Source organism: Lactuca virosa, chromosome 4, assembly GCF_052849685.1.
Source record: "Lactuca virosa cultivar CGN04683 chromosome 4, Lactuca_virosa_CGN04683_v6, whole genome shotgun sequence".
NCBI classification, from domain to species: Eukaryota; Viridiplantae; Streptophyta; class Magnoliopsida; order Asterales; family Asteraceae; genus Lactuca; species Lactuca virosa.
In genome coordinates this window covers 145,027,882-145,038,727 of record NC_136429.1, presented here as the reverse complement: position 1 = coordinate 145,038,727, position 10,846 = coordinate 145,027,882, and positions in this window count along the sequence as shown.

The following is a 10,846-nucleotide window of genomic DNA, read 5'->3' as shown; positions in this document are numbered from 1 at the left end:
TCTCTATTGTGACTCAGAAAGCGCGATTAGAATATGTCACAATCCAGTGCAACACTCAAAGACAAAGCATATTGCACTAAGATACCATTTCATCAAGGAACATGTAGAAGATGGGAACGTGGAAGTACATTTCGTTCGGTCCTCTGATCAACTGGCTGTCATATTCACTAAAGCCTTACCAGAAGCAAGCTTCAATAAAATTTTACAAGGTTTGGGCATGATGGAAGCAGAGTCGGTACCTCAAATCTCTCTCTGAAAATTAGACAATCGAAATAGAGCGAACGCTCGGTCTATTTCGGTTCCGGATTTTTCGGGAACCGAAATGAACCGAACGCTCGGTCTATTTCGGCTCCATAATTTTCGGGAACCGAAATGAACCGAACGCTCGGTCTATTTCGATTCCGGAATTTTAGGGAACCGAAATGAACCGAACACTCGGCTTATTTCGCTTCATTCTTTTACGGTTTGGTTTCGGCTGTATATTTTGTACACTCGTTTTTAAGTCTATTACTTACTCTATTTTAAGAGTTTCTATTTAGAGTGTTTTGTGCTAATTTCTTTTTGTTTATTTTTTCTGTTTTTTTATTATTTTTCAGACATTTCAAAAATCCAAAAATATTTTTCCAAAAGTTTTTTTATTTTGTTTCTTAATTATTCTTTTTGTTTGTTTTTTTTGTTTGTTTTGTTTGTGTGGTTTGTTTCTTTGCTTGTTCTCTTTACTAGGTCTCAAGTACTTCAGTGCAACATAATTTAGAGCTAAGGCAGGTATGATTCTTTTAATATGAACTAGTTCAGTGTCCCTAGAAGCATGCTGCTGCATGTCGATCGAAGCCTCTAAGACTAACAGCAAGACCTTATTGAATCGATTTATACCTATCGTTTCTTCCCAATTAGGCCGGTAAATCCACTAATGTCATGAGCTACCTTACTCTTCTCAAATGAGTTAAGAGTTTTCTGCTTTGTCACGTTTATATAGTAGAGGTACTTTCGGTTCCTTAACCACCTCCTTTACATTCTCCATCAACTTTCGGTTCAACACTGTAACCCTTGAGACTCTCAGCTTTTACCATTGAGGTTTATGGTTGCATAAAATCTGTGTTTATGATCTTAGATACGTACACCACGTGCTAAGTGAGACCCAAAATCCAACACCAACAATGAATTGACGGTGAATCTTTATATTCAAGATCTTACTTGTTACCTAACGAAATCTCATTTTATTTTTGAGTGGTCTTTTATGAAATTGTCTAACACCAAGACATTTCTTCCCAACAAGATCCAGTTTGTTTTTGTTTTTGAGATTTTTAAAACATCTTTAGTCACAACAAATTATATCGAACCTACTTGTTCAACAGACCATATCGGTCTCACAAGTACTTCATCCAACGTTCGGTGCTTTGTTAAGAATCGATGTTCGGTTGAAGATAAGCCACCCTTAGACTATTATTTAAAAGAAGCCTTTCGATGTTTCTTTACAAGCACTCGATCGTATTTTCTCGGGAAACCACGCAAGCACTTCAAGTGTCTCTTGACTTTGAAGGAAGAGATTCATACCCGGAATCATCTGCTTTATGTCTTCTAACAGACATCACTCACATCCTATACACATTTTGCTTTATTTCTTAAATTTTGGCACACTCTTGCACGAAAATACTTTGTGATTTTCCAAAATTCTGGTTGTTGTTTCTTATGGCTCGTTTGAAGTTTCTTTTAGGCGCGAAAGTGGTTATTATCACATCTGGAGCGAAGGTGAATTTGAAAAGACCATATGTGGATAAGATTTTGGGCGCGTGAATTTGAACGGTTCCTAAACCCACGCTTGCTGACGTCTATCTGGGCAAACCAAGCTGTCACATCGCGCTTTTTTAGGCGACGTTTCAGTGATCTTATCATCATCACGAAGATTCTTTCTCTCTCCTGGCAACAATATATAAAGGGTTTCTCGCACAAATTGTACCTTCTTACCTTATTCAAATTCTCTCAAATACACAAGGCAATTTGCAACTATTCATCTTCTTCCTTACCTCAACAATGGCGGATTCCTCATCTGTTCAAGATCAAACTGCTTCGTCCTCATTGCTCGTGATCAAACCCAATCAGAACATGATCATTCAACTGAACCCCTTTCTGTATGATTCGTACATGCTCCAGGTTGTTGAGTGTCTCAAATACTCTCCTCTGGTTATCGCACTCACACAAGTGGAATCTGTCCCAATGTCTCTTCTTTCCCAAGTCTATTCTACTGCAACCTATGACAACAACAAGGAGAGGATCTACTTTCAAATCTTCTCGCACAAGGCATCAATTTCGAAAGGGCGATTCTGTTCCCTGTTACAGCTTGCCGTCGATGCCTCTGTTATCTCTCCCGATTTTGTCACTACAACCCAACTGTTTACGATGCTTTATGAGATGGGATACACTGATGTTCTTACCACAGTGACGAAGGTTAAGAAATCGTGTTTGCCGCCACAATGGAATGTATTGCTTACTCTTCTCAACAAGGGTTTAGCGGAGAGGGTTGCTGGGTCCGATGGTACCAGTAAGGGTTTTCTGACCATTCTCTATGGTCTCTACAATGGAATTAATCTCGATTACGGGTCGATCATTTGGTCGCAATTGGTACAAAGTCTCAACACTTCGACGAGACATTCTGAGATTTCTTGTGGACGTTTCTGGACCATCGTCACACGCAGGGCCATTGATACTTTGCAGATTCCAGTCATGAAGGATGCATTGCTCTCTTCTGTGGCTACTTTTCATACGAAGATGATCATCTTCTCCGATGCCACCAAGCTCTCCCATGATGGTTCAATACCAGAGACGATGTACAGGTGTGTGTCAGCCGAAAGTAAAGTGATGGCCGAATACCGAAAGCTTCCTCCTAAAGGACCAAGAAAACTGACTCCTGAACAGCAAGCTGCTTTAGAAGCTGTGGAGAAGCCAGCCAACCGAGGAAAAAGGGCAAATACCAAGAAAGTGACAACCGAAGGTCCTTCGTCTAAAGCTGCCAAGTCTAAAAAGCGAAAGGCTGAAAAGGGTGATTCTTCGGCTCCAAAGAAGGTTAAAAAGATGGCAAAGAAATCAAAAAGTCCTTCTCCTTCAAGCTCAGACAATGATGAGGAGCGATCGACAGATGAAGAAGAGGACGTTCAACATCATGGTTCACCGAGAGGTAATGCACCTCCTCGTTCTCCAACTCCAACTGAACCACATAATGACAAGATTCCAACACCTCCTCCATCTCCACCGAAAACCACAGTTCCAGTTTCGGTTACTTCTATTCCACCACCAGTTAGTACCATACCAATCTCTATAACTCCTTTGCCACCTCCTATGTTTTCACAAGCAACTACCACAACTACTCCCATCACCACAACAACTGAACCTCCAGTAAACGTCAACGTATCTAATACGGGGGCTAATACTGAAACCGAACCTCCGGTTACTTCCAAACCTCTTTCACCCTCACCCTCAACCGATTCTGGTGATACTCTCGGTGGTGATAATGTTGAGTTTGATTCGACTTATTACAGTCCTTATAGGCTTCCAACAGACGAAGATGAAGAGGCTCCTGTCACTAGACAACAAGTGCAAAGTCTAGATGAGAAACTTGATCAATTGCTTGCTTCTACAAACACATATAACGATGTTGTGCTCAAAGCTTTTCTGGACACCGCTTTTGAGCAATATACTGGAGCTATAGACAAATCAACAAAGGCGGTTGAAGCTTCCACTTCTTCTTGCAAGAAGGCCACTACTGAAATTACAGAACTTGTTCACAGTTCTCAGATTTTTCTCGAATCCCTCAAAGGTCATGCTGATTCACATGCAGCTAAAGTGAACGCTTCAGTTGATTCTTTATCCAAGTCACTTCAAGAGGAGCAAGCTAAATTTGAGAATGTTCGTTCTTCCATTCAAGCTGAGAACACTTCTCTACTTAGCTCAGTGAATTCTCGCCTTGAAATACTCTAGGCTAATTTAGCGAAGGAGAGTGCATTAAAGGAGGATCTTGCATGACAAGCCTCTACTATTGAAGTTCAGAAAGTTTAATTACCTCAAGCTGAAAGGGAGATCTCATTATTGAAGACTGAGCGAGCTGTATTCCGGAGTTGTGCTGGTGATGTAACGAATATGCTAACCAATATTCTTAGTGCTCATGATCTGATACTTACTCTGACCATCAGGAATCATCTGACTTCCAAGCTTCTTCCTGTTCTTGCCCTCTTACATGAGATGAAGGGTGTTTTGGAGAGATTCGTACCTCCAAAACAAGGGGGAGAAGTTGTTCAAACGACTCAACCGAAGGTCACTGTCAAAACCGAACCGAAGGGTAATGAAGCTTCGGGTTCTGGTAATCAAGATAAAAAGAAGGGACTTGCTGATGATAGTGATGAAGAGGAAACAATTGCCGAAGCCCTGAAACGAAAGAAAAGGGATAAGGAATTGGATGAAACCCTTCGGGTTGCGAAGGAAGCAGAAGAGAGGGAGCGGAAGAACAAAGAAGAGCAAGATGCCTTAAATTGCAAAAAGGCCTTGTTTCCTCTTTGGACTAGAGAAACGCTCATCAAAGAAGCAATAGAGTTTCCGAGCGTGTACTGGCTGGAACCTGTAGCTTCTTTTGATTGTGAGAATTCGAGGGACTTACAGTTTGATATGCCTATAACACGAAAGGCATTTATTTTTCATTGCTTTGATTCGACTGTTCAAGTTCCCTCACCTCACCCTCAGGTTGATCGTGAACTCATTGATTTTTATCTCAAGTTCGGTCAGCCTCAGTACCTCACATGGAGTGCACAGAAGATTATAACTGTCAAGGTGCTGAAACCTTCGCCTGCAGGGAAGTTTATCAATGTTTGTTTCAAAATAATCTGAGGTTCTGCAAACTCGGTTTCGGATATATCCCTGGCAGATCTTCCAAACTTGAATCCTCATGATTTGATCTTGTTGTTTAACATACTGCTCACCAATGCGAAAGAATATGAGCCGATCCTAGATCATCTAAAGAGGATGTTGGCCTCCTATATCCATGAAGTAGCTGCAATGGATCAGGAGATAGCTAAAGTTTTGAGGAAGAAACCCACTGTAAAGCCAACTGCAAAACCTGGAGATGTGAATAAAATGAAGATGGTTCAAATTGATTCTAAACATCTCATAGTGATGTTCACAAGAGGCGAATCCAACAGATTTCTTTTTGCTCTTGTTGACAAGCATCTTTTCTCAACGGACTGCTTAGAGCACATAATTAGTATCATCCATCGGTGTAAGCAGAACTCTGAGGCAGACAAGAAGAACTTCACGGACATGCTTCGGTGGTATATCACTTTTTCGTCATACTCTTTTGGCCATCATACCGAATGTGTTCAAGACTATCAAGAAGTCTTCTATAGCTCAACCGAACCGAGCTTTCGGCTCCATTGACGCAAAGGGGGAGATTGTTGGGTATTTTATGTTGTGTCATGGGCTTAGTATTGTATATCCGTATTGGGCCTGTCCATTCGTGATTATTGACTAGGGTTTAGCTATAAATAATGCATGCATGTATGCCTTAGAAACTAACGTGATTATAGTTATTATTGCTTTGTAACCCTAAACACCTCTACAGTCGAATTTCTTAATCGAGCTCTTCTGAGGTGTTAAAGTTTAATCATTCGACATCAGTTAAATCATTCATGTGTTCTTCATTACATCTTTAATTGTGTTTCTGCTTAGAATCTATCGATCCGATAAGAACTTTGTTCTAACAGTGTAGATTATCATGCTATTAACACCATTAAAATTCGGGATCGATTTCACATACCGAATGTGGATGAACTTTTGGATAAGCTTCACGATGTCCTAGTTTTCTATGAACTTAGCCTATGCTTAGAATACTACAAGATTCAGGTTCATGATGATGATATCCATAAAACAAAGTTTCATATGGTGGATGGCCATTACAAGTTTCGTGTCATGCCATTTGGGCTCTCCAACGCTCCATCGTGCTTCTAAGTAGCCCTTAACGAATTTTTTTGTACTGTATAATGTTGCTTTGTGCTAGTCTTTTTTGATGACATCCTCATCTATAGTCGTTCTCGTGAATAACACCTTGAATACTTGGAATTTTGTGTTTCAGACATTGGCTCAACACCAATATTATCCGAAATTGTCCAAATGCATCTTTGGGGTATACGAAATTCAATACCTAGGGCACATGATTTCTAAGAACGTTGTATCTACTAATCCCGAAAAACTAAATGCTATTAGTGACTAGCCTAAACTGAAGACATTCACAATAAATCATGGATTTTTGGGACTAACGGGCTACTACCGCCGGTTTGTGTAGAACTACTCACACATGGCCTCCCTACTCACAGATCATCTTCGTAGCCCATCACTCCCATGGACGGAAAAAGCCAACAAGGCCTTCACTAACCTCAAAGATGCCATGTTACACCTCCAAGTGCTTGCCTTACCTATTTTCAATGTCATTTCCGCTGTCACCACAGATGCCTTTGGCACAGGTATAGGCTCCGTTCTCTCATAAGCTAATAAACCAATTATATTCTTTAACAAGAAACTCTATACTCGCATGCAAACCACTTCCACCTACACCCGGAAACTATATTCCATTACCGAAGCAGCCAAAAAATGGCGCCAATATCTGCTTGGTCTTCGTTTTAGGGTTTTCACATATCAAAATCCTCCAACATCTTCTCACCCAAGTTATTTAAATCTCAGAATAACACAAATGGGCTGCCAAACTCTTGGGATACAATTTGAAAGTTTTTTGTATACCGGGGAAAGAAAATAGGGTTGTAGATGCCCTATGCATATAGAAGATCCTTTTATGCTAGGAAAAGCCTGGATCACCAGGGTGACCACTACTCCTAACTTACTTCCCGGATACCAACTACACGATGAATTACTCTACTTCAGGGAATGATTGTTTATGCCACCCTTTGATTCTCTCTGCCTCACACTATTACAAGAATTTCACTCCTCTCCCTTGGGTGGACATTAGCGTATCTGAGCAAAAATGCAGATGATAAACGCTTCTTTCTTTTACCCACATCTCAAACGGGATGTCACAAACTTCATCAAAGAGTGTTGGTATGTCAACAAACCAAATATACTCTACTCAATAGCCATACAGTCCTCTTCAAGCTCTACCTATTCTAAACCAAGTGTGGGGAGATATCTCCACAGACTTCATCACTCACCTCCCTCTCTCTAATGATAAAACTTTAGTATGGGTAATTGTTGATAGGTTATGCAAGCTATCACATATTATAGTCCTTCCACCTCAGTATACTTTTGCTGCACTGGCTACCCATTTTCTTCATCACATTTACAGGCTCCATGGGGTACCGAAAATTATAGTCTCAGACCGTATCCACTATTCCTTAGTCTGTTCCGGAAGGAATTATTTACCAAACTCTAAAGTAAACTCTTACACTCTATGTAACATCTCAAAAATCATGACATAAAATTTTTTGTTTTTAGATTAATAAATCGTTAATTCATATCTTTCCATAACACCAAGTTAATCGAGACTTAGTAAAAAAATCATCGAATCAAAGTAAATCACAGAATGCGGAAACATGTAGTGTGTGCTCTGCAATAATTCCGAGCCTTTCCATTTCAAAACCGAAGTACCTAAAACATAAACTGAAAATCGTAAGCACAAAGCTTAGTGAGTTCCCCCAAACTACCACATACCAATCATACAAGTGGGCCCATCCCTAGGGTTTATTCCAACCCAAATCAAACAAGTATGGGCCCCGGCCCAGGGGTATATTTCAACCCACACATATCACAGTGGGTCCCGCCCTCGGGTATATTTCAACCCAAACATATCGTAGTGGGCCCCCGCCTTGGGGTATATTTCAACCCGTCATGCCATACTAGGCCCCGCACTGGGGTGTATTTCAACCCAATCAGAACATGTATCACACAACAAATATAATCATAAAACACATATAGATAACTAGCATACAATATACCCATCAAACCCTACCTGGAAACGGGTCCCGCTCGGTAAACATAAACACGTATTACATGTAAGAGTCACGAAGACATCAACCATACTAAGCATAACAAACCATGGCCTGATATTGGTGCCTTCGACCCGCTAAACACAGTGATGAGACTCACCTCGCACTGCTGAATCACACAGACGATCCTTGGCTACTGTCTAACAGATTCCCCAAACTGTCAATATCAAAACAACACCCAATTAATAATTGGGTTCCAATCCATAACCATAAATCCATACTTGGGGTAAAAAGACCCTTTTACCCTAACCTAGCTTGGTCCAAGACTAAGGCCCAAACTCACAATCAGAAAGTCCCAAAAGCCAAATAATCAACCAAGGTCCAAATATGGCCCAATTTTCCAAATTGGGCCCAAACCCCTTACATGGGCCTTACCCTAAAGCCCAACCATTCTTCCTAGTCCAAAACACTTATACTCAGATGGCCCAATAATAACTCAAATACCCAAGCGAAAAAGAAAGCCCAAACTTGAAGCCCAATATGCAAAATCACATCTGACAGAGTACCCCCCGCGTACTCAGTGGGTACGCTAAGCGTACACCCACGAAATCCAGTACGCCCCGCGTGCTGACCCTGCCCACAACCAACCTAGAAAACGACTTAATCCCTTAAGCTAAGGTATCCAAAACCTCAGAATAGCTAAATATAAGTGACTTGATCCATAACGTTGAAGGCTTTAAACATTTGCATGGCTTAATGAAGTCCAACACAAACGATGAACTCCAAGGGTCAAAATCACTCCCAAAATGTCTTAAAAACTTCTTAATACCTTAAGACCTTAGTCCAAACTTCAAGATCTGATTCAAAGGGACTTCTTAAGTCGTAAAGTTCCTGACTTTATGACTTAGCATGACTTAGTCCAAACAACCAATTCATGCATGGAAGGTTTATACTCATCAAGATCCAAACTTTATGACTCCATAACCCCAACAAGGGCCAAATATGAAGCTCAAAGGTTCTGGAGTAACTTCTACTCACACGAACCACCACAAAGGGACAAAAATCATAAACAAAATTCCACCTAGTTAGATCTACAAGAAAGAGTTGTCAAGGTTGAGACTTTATACCTCATGAAGTTAGATCTAGGTGAAAAAAGCATGGATCCAAAAGCTCCAAGTCAAGCAATGACTCTTCAAGAAGTTCCTTCTTCTTCCTCAAGCACCAAAAACACACATAAATCACTGTGAAGCTCAAGAATCACTCAAATGGGAGCTAAGGGTCGATTTCTAGGGTTTAGAGGGATGGAGGCTGAAGATATTAGGGTTAGGTTATGTGATAAGGAGCTTAAATAAGGTCTAAGACACTAAAATAGTGTTTGGGTCCGAGTGGAGTACGCCCATCATACATATGGTATGCCCAACGTACTCCAAAGAGCATCCGTGACCATCCTGGTTAGTACGCCCAACGTACACCAACGTAAGCCCCACGTACTACCCTTTTGACTAGTACACCCTGCGTACCCTTTGTGTATGCCCCGCGTACCCGGCTAAACCTTAAAACCACCAAATTTCTGAAGGCCATAATTTTTTCCTTATAAGTCCATTTTGGGCGATGCTAATATCCACAGAAAGGTAATGAGAAGCCCTACACTTCTATCAACGCACACCAGCCTTAAGACCTTCCGAACGAAAATCCAATCTCCACAAAAGCCTGAACTGACACTTTACCGAAATACCGCTAGGCTCCAAAGCATGAACCGAACACCCGGATCACTTCAATTACATCACTCACACCCAAATGGGCCTAGATATCAGTTATTAAAAGGCCCTAAGCGTCATGATGACCAATCTGCGGGCCGCAACCTCGAATTAGTAATCGATTCGGAACAGGGCGTTACAACTCTCCCCCACTTAAATTAGATTTCATCATCGAAATCATTCCTTACCATCCCCGACACGCCAAACAATCTGAGCAACACGACCACAACCCCGAGTATACCTCAGCCTTCCCCAAGGCAACTGAAACCAGCCCTGGCAGAGCTTTCCAAACCGAAGATGAACGAATCCTTTCTCCTTCTAAAAATAATCCCTTACAACATAAACACATCCACTTAATCTGGAAATTAAAGTTTTGAGATGGTCCGACTCCCTGATAGACCGCCTATACTGAACCATTGTTAAATCTATTCCACTTATTCCCCAACTGACTACTCATCTTCTGATAACTTCAGGTCCCCACTAGGAAAACAAAATCACATAAAAATCATTGCTGTAGAACACTTATACTTGATAGAAGGCTCAGATAATCCTTCGAGCAGAAAAATCATCTCTGCAACGGTTAGACTCAGACGAGAGCTGCGAAACAGTGTCAAATCTTTTACTCTGAGATTATTTAACCCAAATGCAAGTGACCTGATCATAGTATCCAAATATCAAGAGAATCCACACCCAGGTTCTAAATTAATAATACTGCCCTGACTTATGTTGATGCCCTTCACAGCTAGAACCAATCCAAGACACAATCACCATGACTTGATCCTTCATCAAAACTGAATCTATTCTTTATCACACCCCCAAACCAGAACGACGAAAATGTTCGGGGGCGGAGGACTTCATGTCAAGTATCAAAACACATGTATTATAGTAATCAAAGTACAAACAACCATTTCATTAATAATGTATAAGTTTTTACATAAGTGTCAAACATTATATATTCAACATCAAAAGTAGATATAGTAAAAGACAAAAGACGCAGCACGATACTAAGTTGTCTTCTCAAAAGCTCCGGGGGTGTACCTGTCTACTGGATTTCCTGAGAATACAAGTTATTTTGACAGAGTAGATCAGCATTTAAGCTGGTGAGTTCATAAGTAT